Source organism: Cryptomeria japonica, chromosome 3 (genome assembly GCF_030272615.1).
Source record: "Cryptomeria japonica chromosome 3, Sugi_1.0, whole genome shotgun sequence".
NCBI lineage: Eukaryota > Viridiplantae > Streptophyta > Pinopsida > Cupressales > Cupressaceae > Cryptomeria > Cryptomeria japonica.
Window position 1 is genome coordinate 284,953,552 of NC_081407.1, and position 14,711 is coordinate 284,968,262.

Here is a 14,711-nt window from a genome sequence, read left to right on the forward strand (position 1 = left end):
TATAGCAGTACCAGATACTGAGTTTTGTTTACTAGATTGCTACACCTTGTATCTCGTCACCAATGAGACAAATCTCACATCATGCTCTATGATATCATTGATTGTCATTGACTGGTTGCCATACTAAGATTCGGTAACCACTGTCACTATTGTGTTCTGAACTTTCCTTAGACCGGGGATCTCATCGGTTGCATTCAAATAGGCTACACATTAAATGGATTGCTTTGTGATCTTGTGAGGTTTGTCCAACCATATAAACTCATCATGGATTTGACTTAGGATATATCTGACCCATTTGGGTTCATCGAACACCAAAAAATGAACAAACTAGATAAAACCCTTATCTTGCAATGATTTGAACTCGGGATTCATATTTCCCATTTCATCCATCATATGTTTGGTGTATAGTGATAGCATGTCCGCATTTCCAAGCTCCTCGATGTTACAGTGAATGTATGTTCTAATACCTTCATTATGCAGCACACCATACGAGACAGAGGAAAAAGCACCTTTCAGATCATCTTCAACAAATTTGAATGGATGTCTCTTAAATACTGGTCTTGCCCTCTCAATAATCTCAACTACCAATGGGGTTGCAACACTAGATGTAGATGCTATTTTGAAATTAGGGTAAGAAAAACAACTCGAACACAGATAAATACCTTTTTAGATTCAACCGGATTCTAGGAGTCACTTTCAGATCGCTTCAAGATCTGTTATGACTGCTTAATCTCATTTGCCTAACTCTTTTGCTCTTTCTGTTCATTTGGAATGTGAAGAATGATTGATAGAAATGCCTTTTTATCCACCGAAAACCTAACTTTAAGTTGCAATAAATTCATAACCCTAAAGGCTTTCTAGATACCCTGTATCTTCAAGAATTCATCATCAGATACTCTGATAGGCATGAAATCTTTCGAATATCAACTGCACATCTAATCTCCTTCATCTGCAGCCATCCTTGATCTATTCTTGTCTACCAGAGCATTCTTGCTCCTGTAATATTTTGCACTATGATCAAATTTGTTGCATTCATAGCAAATAACATTTCCTTGCATGGGCCTGAAGTTCATTTGATTTGGTCTCATCCTGCATTGATTAGAAATGAGTCCAAACATTTCACAAGCATATCATCTCTTATTTTGGAAATTATTCATCATTGTTCTAAACATTTTGACTTATGACCAAAGATGTTGCATATGAAACATTGACTGATAAAGGTAGGACCATTATTCATCACATTATTCACCATCCTATTATTCATCTTATTACTACTTTGACTTGCCATATGACTGAATTTTTCATAGATAAAATATTTACCATTTAACTCATAGGCATTAGGCTATCTTACCAGAGGTTTCTTGTTCTTTTGATGATTGCTTTGTCCAGAACCAGAGGATTCTCCTTTCTCAAATCCAAGTCCTCACATGTCTTTCTCATGTCTTAGAATTTCCAGCATCTCATCTAGCCTGGCTGAGCTAGCTTTGAATTTTTCTTTGTACTCATTAGTAGTAAAAATTTCATTTCTCATAATTATGATCTGCTTTTCAAGTTCTTGTCCATCATTCTTGCATTGTACCAATTCAAGTTTCATCTGTTCATTTTCATAGTTCAAATTGCAACATTCATTAGATCTATCCTTCAATGACTGAGTCAGATTTTCTTCAATCTTCTTCCGATCTTCAATCTTCTTTGTCAGCTTCATCGCAATGGATTACATCTCATTCTTCAAAACTGCATTCTCTTTAGCAAGCTTTTCACATTCATCTGTCTTGTCTTGTAGGGCTTGATTGTCAATGCTTTGTTCTTCTTTCTCCTTGAGTTTATCCATCAGTTCCTTTCTCTTCTCTCTTGATGTGTTGACTTGTTCCTTCAAAGATTCAATGAAATTTTCAGTTGCTTCCAGACTTCTCCTCAGGCTACTCTTCTCTTTCATAGTTGCATCAAGATCTTCAAGTGCCACATTAAGTTGCTTTGACAAACCAGAGTCCAATGATTCAATATTATGGATCTTCCTCAATTTGTTAGGTTTATTCTGAGGAACTAAGCTCTGATACCAATTTTTGGAATCAATGAACACTGAGAGGGGGCTGAATCGGTGTTTTACAATTTACAAACTTATTAAGTTGATTCTTGAACCACCAGATGCATAAGAATGAAAGCAAAGTGCAAAAACATAAAGCAATCGACCACACAACCATAACACAAGAATTTTTACTTTGAAACCCAGAAAGGGAAAAAACACGATGGGATTTGAACCCACGATATTATTATACTATGGCTAGGAGTATGATAATATTACATAAGGGGAATGCACTTGCATTCAGGCACACTGCCTAGAGCTCACTGCTCAAATACAAAATAGGGCTACAACCTAGAGGAAGGCTCACTGCCTTACAGGCGATTAAAATTGATTACAATAATGAGTAAAGTGAAGAATAACATCTACATATGCCAAAAAGAAGTTTCGGTTAGGCTCAGATTGACTTTTGCAACTATTTTGCTTATCTAGCTCTGCTCTGTCATATACCAAAGCACCAAATCTTCAATCACATTCACAAACCTTTGCAAATTCGCTCATATAGACTTGTCACACTAATCTCTCTCTCCAAAATGCTCAAATGAATCGGTCTTATATATCTGCACCAATAAAATGAATCATTTACCATGTCGGCTTCCAAAAATTGCATAACGCGTAACATGAAATGTGTAGCCTTAGGTGGGCTCAATTCGTCCACAAATCCATATGCGGACCCAAACAGAATGATAAAAAACTTCATACATGTCGGCCCAATCACCTCGAACACGAAACCGATCACAAAAATCATCCCAAGAATTCCACATCACACATTACACCAAAATAGCTATGCTCTAATTGAATTATCAAATAGTGGACCTTCAATCTTGCTTATGAATCAATCACCGGATATCAGGATCACAAGATAAGCTACCTCAAACCTTGAATCATCTATCTTTATCACCACAACCAAAATTACATCACCAAAATCAAGATGTGCACAATGATCTCATGCTCTACTGTTTACTGTATTCCGCCTTCCAGACTTATGTCTCATGAATAATATGACTTCCGATAAATCAAATCTATGTACACCGGATATGATTTCTAAACTGGGTTACCATCAATGGCAACTCCTAAACATCTCTCATGCATCAATCTCCACCAGAACGATGTCTCTTGCCAACATGTAATGTCCCCTTATTTCAGAACTGATGAAATAGGGACATTTAACTTGTAAATATCAATTACAAGAGACTTATTTCCTTAATAATCTCAAATAGTTCTTGAAATGACACAATAGAAGTTGATCTACTTCAAAAATTAATACTTATTACGAAATACAATTGATATTACTTGGATGTTGTTATTATAAGATATATGAGAGCTAAATAGTTGTTATCTCTGATATGGTTCTAAAACAGATGCAAGATACTTCGGTTTACCTAATACATAATGATAAGATTATCGCACTACCTCAAGTATGAAAGATTGATAGATATGCAAAGAAATCTTTATTGTGTCACTTAATTTACTGGTGTAAATCTTTGCCTGATATGTTGATAGGAACTTGCAATTATGATTCTGAATATCGTTTTAGTATGATATGAGAGTTTGTTGTTCCATATAAATCTTTATGGATATGTAGAGGTATATGATGATATGATATATAGTATTGACAGTGATATGTTGCTGCCCCTGATCTGAAACTATATTCTACAACAATAAATAATGATACTGTTACTAATATGTCTGTAGAAGTCTGCCACTATTCTCTATTCCACACGACAACCACTCTTGCAGAACGATTCCCATATGGATCAGAAATATCTGATATAAGCTCCCTCCATGCCAAAATGAGAGATTGTGACTATTCTTTTATACCACGTGCTTGGGATGAGAGGTTACGGGGATGAGACATGTCTCATACCTCTTGGTAATTGTCCTCCTTCATAACACTGCCTAATCATATCATTAATTTTCTATTTACCAATTAGACTGTACATTAATCACATCCTTTCATCTTGGCACCTAGATTGGTGTTAGCACCCAATCATTATGAAGGTTGGTTAGACTTTACTAATTGTGGCCATCAAACATATCGATATTTTCTAGTTATAATTGCTGGTCTTTAATAGTATTCTTTAGAGTATGAATATTGCTCGAATCATCCACATCATACTCCATAATCTCCCAATGCCTGAGCTCATATCTTTGTATTGCCACCTGTACTACCTTAACAGATCTCCTCAATGGCCAACCATACCGCATAGTAGATGCGAACAATTCAAAATTGGTATTCTTCTCTTACACTGATGACGGGTTATTATCGATACAAATTACTCTTAACTGTTGTCACCAATCATCGTCTATGTTCTTTATATCTAATTTGTATATCATCTTATCCTTACATGTCAGATGTTTATCGATGCCTCCTTTTATGTAATCACTTCTCTTACTCTTTGACCCGTCCAAGAAAGTAATGTTAAGATCAAATCCATGGGCTACTCCGTGAGTCCTCTTAGAATGCTCGACCAAAACCATCTTCCATTCAACATGTCTAAAATCACAATTGTTGTTTATACGATATAAGAACAAAATTGTGATATCTCATTCCTCTTTGGTCAACACCGTATTTCATCCTTATTGATCTTCCTCTTGCATTGATATCATTGTTAGTATGGACTTTGCATTATCCTCATAAATGAACCGTATCTTTTGCATTGATCAATCGTTGTATTAACATCTACTCAATATTCCTGAACATACCATTTGTTTGTTTGGTCTTTACGGATTGGATGGGGACATCACGTGTGCCTACTTTATTAGTTTAAATTAAATATTTTCATGTCAATATTTCTTATAATTTTTTATTATGTTTAAATATGAATTCTTTTAATATTGAAATTTATTATTTGTTTAATAGTAATTCTGATTTTTTGTTATAGATTATGGATTTGTACTGTTATGAAGAAGAATTTTGCGATCAACAAGGCCAAACACAAAACACAAACCACAAATTCTATAAACGGGCCATCAAGCCCATCTGAGTCAACTGGTTCGAATGGGTTTGTTGAAACCCGTTTGGAAAGAGCAACCAAAGCTTTGAAAAATCGTGTGATCTGTCAATCATTAATGATATTGAGAATGTGGCACTCAAAATAGTAAACGTTGAAGAGCTTGAAATTTTACAAGCACGTGAAATGAATGACATCTACCAGTATGGCTTTACAATATTGAAAGTGTTTCAACAATTCCTCCGTGAACTAGAAGGCGATGAGCGCCTCAACAAGGGCCAATATTCACACATAATCCGTGAAGGATTTATTGATTTTCTAGGCTAATAGGCCAAACAATAGTATACTTGTCATGTTGTAAATATTTATAGTACATATTGACGTAAACTTCAATGTGGTGTTAGTATAAATGTACATGTAATTTGTTTTTGTTTTTGTATTGTAAATATCCATCTAAAAACATCCATGTAAACATTGTTGTTATTCTAAACTCTTTAGTCTTGTTATTGTAAATATACATGAAATGTGTTGTTAATTGAAATATTCACATGTTGTTTTTTTAATATACATGAGAGTTGAAAATTTCCTATAAAGTTGATTTGGATTAATTAAATTTTTGAATTTGATTAAATTCAAAGTAAAATTAAACTATTGAATTTGAATCATAATAAATTTCAATATAATGAAATTAACATAAATTTGCATGTAATAGTTATTAATTAAAAATACATATATAAATTAAATTAAATTAACTTAATAAATAAAATCATAAAAACAAGAGAAAAATAATAATAACAAGTTTCATAACATATTAAAAATAATAAAAATTGACAATCTCCTACGACGAGATGGCGAGAAGGAGCGGGAATGGCGGATGGATGTGAGCGCGAAGAAAATTCAAATCTTTGTATCACAGTAGGTCCCATGGCAGTTCTCAAAGCAGTGACAAGAGGTTGAATAGTGTTCACAAGAGTATTAGTGATGGGTACAGAGGCTAACAAGACAATAGGGACGGCTACAGAGGTCAATAGGACACGTTTTATCAAGATGCCCGCAAAAAAAAATTGTGGCCTCAAAATCAACTTTCCAAAAAGATATCCAAACAAAAACAACCAGTGTTTGATATTTGTGAGGGCTCTTGGTTGGCGCATTCCCACAAATCAGAAGATGATAGAGGGTTTCTAGAAAACTTGCGGAAGGACTCGGAGGTAGATCTCAAAAGCAATGATGTGTACGGTTTGCAGAAGGATTCAGAGGCAAATATTGACAATAATGATGTACATGGGGCTGCATTGAAGGGGCACTTCCCATTCTTTTCATCTTGGCCTAACACGATTCCTCTGCATAAACCCTTTCCCTCTTGGCCGAACTCTATTCCCCTTCATAAACCTTCTTTTTTGTCATGCCAAAACAATGTACCCCTCAATGAAAGTGGGCGCTATCATTTTTCTAGTAACAGAGCATCCTTCAACCCAATATCTTATTCGCAAACAGAGTGGAAAGTAGATGGGGAATACAATCAACCCCCTGGTCAAATTTATAAAGTCTGGCGAAGGAATCAAACACCAAATGAAGGGTCTCAAGACAAGGGTGCTTCCATTAATGATGGCCCTAGCTGAAGAGAATCAAGTTGTTCGGTTACCCTGCCTGATCAATTCCTCAAACCAAAAATTACGCACCTACGAGATAGAGACCTCATTGGTAAGTTTTGGAAGTCCTCACCTTCTCCTTTTGATTTACTCGCATGGGCTAAAACTAACTAGAAAGGGATCAAAGATATTTTTTACATTGATAATGGTTCTGAGTTTTTTATTGCAATTTTTGAGACTAAAGATTATAGAGATGTGGTCAATAGATATAAAGGGTGGTTTTGGAAGGGATTTGGTCTCTTCACAATCCCTTAGATCCCTAGTTTTAAGCCAGATAAGGAGATTTATATATTTGCCTCATTTTGGATTACATTTCCTTCTTTGCCCTTGGAATATAGAGACCTGGAAATCATAGAGCTCTTTTCAAATCGGTTAGGTATTTTCGTCAAACAGGATCTCATTCCCTTCAAATTGACTCATCTCCTAATTTGAGTGTGTTTGCTATTATACCTTTCAAAACCACTCCCAGATAGTATGTCAATCATTTCCAAATTTGGAATTTGGAAACAAACCATTATGGTTGAAAAATTTGATTCAGTTGACTGTTGCTCAAAGTTTCTAGGTCATTTCAATTCTCAATGTCAAGGTGCACATTGTTCAACTCTTAAGGTCTGTGATGATCACTCCTATGATCCCTCAAGATATGCTCTTATCAATCCTTTATATGAAAGAAATGACCCAATTCTAGATATTCAAGAGGAGGATAAAAGTTTAAACACAATTATTAGCAAACAGGCTATGTTGGTTGATCTAGGAAAGCAACTCTGTTATATTTTTGCACTAAATCTGAGGATCTGGATTCCAATATCCAATATGAACTTTTTAAAATTTGCGTTCTAATTTTTACATCAGGAGCAGCAAAAACTGATCCTCCCTCAAACTTCATTTCAGATCCTTGAGGATAATACCAACAATGAGGTACTCTATATCAACCCTCAGGTACAAGAGCGTAGTGATTCCTTCTGGAAATTACTAGAGAGCTTTTCACAGAGGAAATTTGTTCTCTCTCCACTGCATCATATAAAGTTGGAAGCTCTAAGTCAGAATTTGGTACTACAAACAATTGACATTTCATCTACATTAATGATGGACACCCCCAAACAACCATCTAGACTCCAATGGCATGATCAATCATAGGTACAAACTCCACCAGATAATCTAGAACAAGTAGCTGATGACCTACTCAAATAATTAGGCACTCAAGTTTTTTGTGGGATTGCAAAAGAAATCTTAAATGAAGATGATGAATTAGAGTCGCAACACCTATCTACTCTGCCTCCTATGATTCAAGAATATGAAAATTCTCCTTCTTTTTTTGTTGAGGAAGTTGATATTAACAACAACGCTCTAAATGGTCAACAACACTATGATGAAACTTCTGATTTTTTCCAGTCCCTCTCCATCTCTCAATCTCTGGCTAGTTAGGAGCAGGTTTTAAATTCTCCAAAACCAAGAGGTAGGAAGCTCAAATGAGTGAAGATTAAAGAAGAAATAGAGGCAGGTATTCAAACCACGCTAGATGGTAAATTCTCAGTCACTAAAAGGTTGAGGAGGGCATGTTGCTCTCCTCAAGTGCAATGAAGATTATTTCATAGAATGTCAGAGGCATCAATGCCTCTGACAAGAGAAATCGAGTCAAGCAACAAATTGATTCATTAGGAGCTAACATCATCATGCTCCAAGAAACAAAAATGTCTCTAGACACATTTCAAACAATAGTCTCTAAATGGTCAAAATGGAAAGCATCACATGTAACAACTTCAGGAGCCTCTAGAGGCCTTCTAAGACTATGGAATCCTAAGAAACTACTTGCATAATTAGTTATTGAGGGAAAAATTTGGCAGTTAATGAATATACAGAGTTTTAATTCGTCCTTTATATTGATAAATATATATGGGCTAAGGATATCCAAGATGAAGGTGTCAAAATTTTCAATAACATTTTGGCTCCTCCTCCTACAAATCCTCCAACAAATTCTATTGAAGTTGAACTTCTTGATGCCATCCCGAATACTATTACTCGACAATAATAATCTCATGAAGCTATTCACTTTAGATGAAGTTCACAAAGTATTTTTCTCTTTAGCCCCAGATAAGGCACCTAGGCCTAATGGTTTCACTGCCCTCTTTTTTCAAAAGTTTTCAAAAGTGTTGGGATGTGATAGGTTTTGATTTATGGGCTGCACTTGAAGAATCAAGACTTGAAGTACCTCAGTTCTAAAAGCATTTAATGTTACAAACATAACAATAATTCCTAAGATTAAGGAGCCCAAGATATTTGCAAATTTCAGACCTATTTCATTATGTAACACAATTTATAAAATCCTTACCAAGGCTATTTACCTGAGGCTTCAATATCTAATTCCAAAAATTCTCTCACCGCAACAAGGAGGGTTCATTCCAGGAAGAGAGATGGGGGAAAGGGTACTAGTAGCTCATGAAGTTATTCATTCAATTCATGTTTTTCATTTATCTTTTTTTATTGTTAAGCTTGACATGATGAAAGCTTATGATAAGATTGATTGGAGTTTTCTTGTGAAAGTATTGCAGGAGTTTGGATTCTCAGAGAAGTGGTGTAAATGGATTAAATCATGTGTTTTGGGAGCTTCATTTTCCATCATTATCAATGGGCAACCAACAGGGTTCTTTTCAGCTACTCCAGGAGTTCATCAAGGAGATCCTCTATCTCCCTTCCTCTTTATTATCATGGTGGAAGCATTTGGCAGGCTAATCAAAGCTAACAATGATAATGGTTTTTGGCAAGGCATCCATATCCCAACAACAAATATTTCAATAACTCACACACTATTTGTAGATGACACTCTCTTATATAGTAAGACAAGTATCTCAGAGGCGATTCAAATCAAGAAGGTATTAGAATCATTTACATCAATTTCAGGGCAAAAGATAAATGCCCAAAATCAAAGATATATCTTCAATACAAGAACTGCAATTAGGATAAAGATCGTGCACAAGTTCTGGGATTCAAAATGGAAAAATTACCTTGTACATACTTAGGCATTCCTTTCTTCATGGGCCCAAACAAAGCATCCTATTGGAAAAATGTTATTGAGAGGATAAAATCTAGAGTTTCAGCTTGGAAATTTAGGTAACTATCCCTTTCAGGGCACATTCTTCTCATAAAAATTGTTTTAAATCCCATTCCCAATTACTAGATATCTATGCTTAAAGCTCCTAATTCAGTCATGCAACAAATTGAGAAAATTATTAGGAAATTTCTTTGGAAAGTAAATCTTTCACAAGACAAGAAGATCCTCTTTGTCTCCCTTACCAACATGGCTAATGACAAGAAGTCAGGAGGGGTAGGTTTGCATGATTTGGCTAAGCGAAATAAAGCTTTTGGGGGAAAAAATTGGTATAGAAAATATACTCTAATCTCAATACTAAATGGTGCCAAATCATGCAAGCCAAACATCTGGACATTTCAAACCTTCTTAGAATACTAACAATCTCTAACCCTCGGGAAGGTTTTGTTATGTGGAACTTCATGATGTCATATAGGGAAGTGATAACATCATATACTTCTTGGTAAGTTCATAATGGTGAGTCAATACACTTCTAGAATGACTCTTGGAATGGGTATACACCTCTAGTTCAGCTGCAACACCTGCAAACAGTTATTAGAACTCTCACTATTGAATGGGGGGATAAGCTAATTGAATATGTGAATGGAGTTGAATTATATTCAAGGAAAGTGATTTGGAAAGACTTCTCAGATGTTATTAAGGATGGCAATCTTATCACAAATGTGCAACAAGTATTATCTTAGAGGGTAGTTTTCTTATCAAACAAAGAGGACAGAGCCATTTGGGCCCCATCCAAAGATGACAACTACTCAGTCAAAAATGGATATAAAGCTCTACAACACATTTTTAAAACAAAATCAAAGAGCATTTTTATTTTGTTGGAATAACATAGTCATGCCAAAGGCAGGATGTTTTTCATGGTTATCTCTCCAAAAAAAGATCTTAACAAGTGATAACTTGTTAATTTGCAAATAGCTCAACCTTTCTCTTGTGTTTTGCGAGATAAAGAAATTAAAAATGTTGACCACTTGTTCCTTCAATGTCCATTTGCCTGCCAATGTTGGCTTTTCATTATGAATAAACTGGACTACTCAATGCCTTTACCAATTTCACTCTGGAACTTGTTCAAATCATGGCCAACTCTCTACAAACCCTCTATTTTCTCTTGCATCTAGTTGATTATCCTAGAAACTGTCTTGTGGTCAATTTGGTGGGAGAGGAAGAATTTTTTTTAAGAAAAGTTGTTTCTCCTATCCTAATATTCCTTGAGGTTTTAGAAAAATCTATTTCAGAATCAGTAAATGCATATGTGCAGAGGCGCAACAATGGTAGTTCATTATTCACTTCATACGATGCAAATATTGTTAAGAAATGGAAATGGATTTGCATTCCCACTTGCAAATCTTCATGTGTCTCTTGGAAACCTCCTCTGTTCTGCCAGCAGGAACCAATAACATGGCAGAAGCCCTAGCATTATTGCTCGATTTGATACTTTCTAAGAAGATGGGCTACTCAAAAGTCCATATTGAAGGGGATTCTTCTATTATTGTCAATGCTTGCAAACTTAGACAATCCTTCAATTGGTATATTCACTATGTATTAACCCAAGCTCGGGATCTACTGGATTCTTTTGAAGAAGCCCATTTGTCACATACATATAGAGAAGGAAACAGATTAGTAGACAAACTAGCAAATCTGGGGTGTGATGGCATAGAAATTGACTCAACTAAGGTCGATAATGCTTTACATCATATTCTTCCCCTCTTAGATGACATCACCAAAGCTGAGCTAACCATGTGTTACAGAGATAACAATCATTAAAAATCAATTCATATCATCGCACCTCACTCAGTTTTAATTAAGCCTCACAAATTGGAAAGCATGTGAATCCTACTATCCATGTGCATATCTTACGATGGCATGAACGAATATGTAACATTGGATTACCTAGCAACTATAATAATGAAAATTCTAGCACAAGCTTCTCTGTTGGTTCAAGCGAAAGTACGAACTCAGCCTTTGCATCCCTCACAAATCACTGACATGCATAGGTTATTATTAACATTATTTTTTTGTGCAGACATTTATTATACCCGCAATTCAAAGCATAGGTGAATTGCTTGGCTTTTTAAAACCTTCAGTTCTCATCATTTTTCCATACGCATTCTTCAAGATTCAGCTTCTGTGTAAGTTTCTCAATCTAGTGTAGATTTCAGGAAGGGTTTTTTTTGTAGCAGTGAGCAGAATTAACAATATCAGGGGAAATGCAGAGCAATAGCGGGTGCTATACTTGTCTTGGAGAGCAAATGGATTATTTGTCGTGAAATAATGGGGTCTTCATTTCCATGGCAGAATGAGAATGTCCTTTTATAGACCATATCACAGATGATCACCTTGGGCAAGTTTTCTTCTCTCAAAACTACCAAGTGAGAAAGAGCATCAAACAGATAATTGGGGATGAAATCTTGTTCCCCCAATCTAGGCTTATATTCCCATCACAATTGGTTTCGATTTTTCTCTCAAATGCTTTAGACCTGCTTCAATCTCTTTCAATGTCGGAAATTATTGCTCAAAAAGTTGTCAGAGAAGCTTACTTGCTGGATAACAAACTCTTACTAGTAGTTCAGATTTATGACCTTTGGGAAGGGCAAGCACATGTTGGAGGCATCTTCCCATGATAGTTTCTTCTTCATAGACGTGTTCCTCTCAATCTACGACAACATAAAAAACACTCTTGAAATGCAAAATTACACACTAGTACATTTGGGTCAAGATTTCAACGACCAATCGTCGGATTTCTGACCACATTTCATCGCACTGCCGACAAAAATGGCCGTCAAAAACTTTGCATCGGAAGTTCTGACTATCCTCGTGGTCGTCGCAATTTCAACATTACCACAACCTTTATGACAGCCACCATGCATGCTCAGTCCGCGAATGAATACCGTCACCATCTCGGGCTATCGTCGGAATTTCGACACCAAAGTATAAAATTTTGACAAAGGAGTGTCGTGGGATGCATAGCATCCTTGTCGGGCGTTTCAGTAGTGGCCGTCGGAATTCCGACGACGAGAGATGATGTGGGTTGAATGGCTTTGCCGTTGGTGCATGAAAGCATTGAACGAGTTCTACTTTTAAAAATTACATGAAACATTTTTAATTTATTTGATTCAGTGTTATTTGCAAAAAATGATTATCAATGATGTTTCCTTTCTCCAAGAATTGTCTATGACCTTTCCATCAAATAATATGTAACATCGAATGACTAAAATTTTTCTTTACAATTGCTTATTTAATTTAAGTATTATCTCAGCGTGAATTAAAATTTATATCTGTACAGAAGCAGAACATACAAGTTGAAGAGTCTCTTGCATGCAAATTTCCTAAAAGAAAGCAAGCAGACATTATCTTGAATGACATGGAAACAAGCTCATCTGCTGCCTAGAAGAGAGCAATTGGAGAATGGCAGAGGAAAGTGTTTAAGGGTGATAAAAAGATAGATAGTATGCAATACAAACAAACAATGTATGGAGCGTCTGATGTGATGTCTCTAATTTATGTCCGGAGGGTCTAACTGGTTTTGGAGTTCCTACGAAACCTATTGGGCCACGCTTGGAGGAAATCAATGTGTTCGTGCAAGGAGCACCTTTTTTCTATTATGAGAATGATACTTTTGCACCTAGGGATATTTGGAAGTCAATATCCAAAAATTTCTATAGTGTGGAACAAGAGTTGGCGGACTCGAAGTATAATTGTCAGCTTTCAGAAGACCAAGAGGTTATGTACACAATCTCCCAATAGAAGAGCGATTTCAAGAATTACCTCTCCCCCCCATGACTATTCAGGAAGCACTTCCTCAAACAGAGGACTATTGGCCTCCATGGGATCAAAGAAAAAAATTAAAGCATAGACTCTAGACGATGTGGTGGTGTCCTCCGTGAAGAACTCTACACTATAATTGAAAATTCACGAGGGAAACTGCAAGATAGTGAAGAGAAATACAATCTTGAAAAGTGGGAAGAATGGATCTTGGTTTGGGTGGGGCCAAGTCAGGTGGCTCCTCTAGAGGTTGATGAGATAGAAATCATATTAGGATTTGAAAAAGATCACACTCGTGGAACTTCATGTGCGAGTGATCGATTGCGATGTTTGGGTAATGCATTCCAAATAGATACAGTTGCATGCCATCAAGACTGTATCTATTTGGAATGCAACTGTATCTATTTGGAATGCATTACCCAAACACCGCAATCGATCACTCGCACACGAAGTTCCACGAGTGCGATCTTTTTCAAATCCTAATATGATTTCTATCTCGTCAACCTCTAGAGGAGCCACCTGACTTGGCCCCACCCAAACCAAGATCCATTCTTCCCACTTTTCAAGATTGTATTTCTCTTCACTATCTTGCAGTTTCCCTCGTGAATTTTCAATTATAGTGTAGATTTCTTCACGGAGGACACCACCACATCGTCTAGAGTCTATGCTTTAATTTTTTTCTTTGATCCCATGGAGGCCAATAGTCCTCTGTTTGAGGAAGTGCTTCTTGAATAGTCATTCGGGGGAGAGGTAATTCTTGAAATCGCTCTTCTATTGGGAGATTGTGTACATAACCTCTTGGTCTTCTGAAAGTTGACAATTATACTTCGAGTCCGCCAACTCTTGTTCCACACTATAGAAATTTTTGGATATTGACTTCCAAATATCCCTAGGTGCAAAAGTATCATTCTCATAATAGAAAAAAGGTGCTCCTTGCATGAACACATTGATTTCCTCCAAGCGTGGCCCAATAGGTTTCGTAGGAACTCCAAAACCAGTTAGACCCTCCGGACATAAATTAGAGACGTCACATCAGACACTCCAGACATTGTTTGTTTGTATTGCATACTATCTATCTATTTATCACCCTTAAACACTTTCCTCTACCATTCTCCAATTGCTCTCTTCTAGGCAGCTGATGAGCTTGTTTCCATGTCATTCAA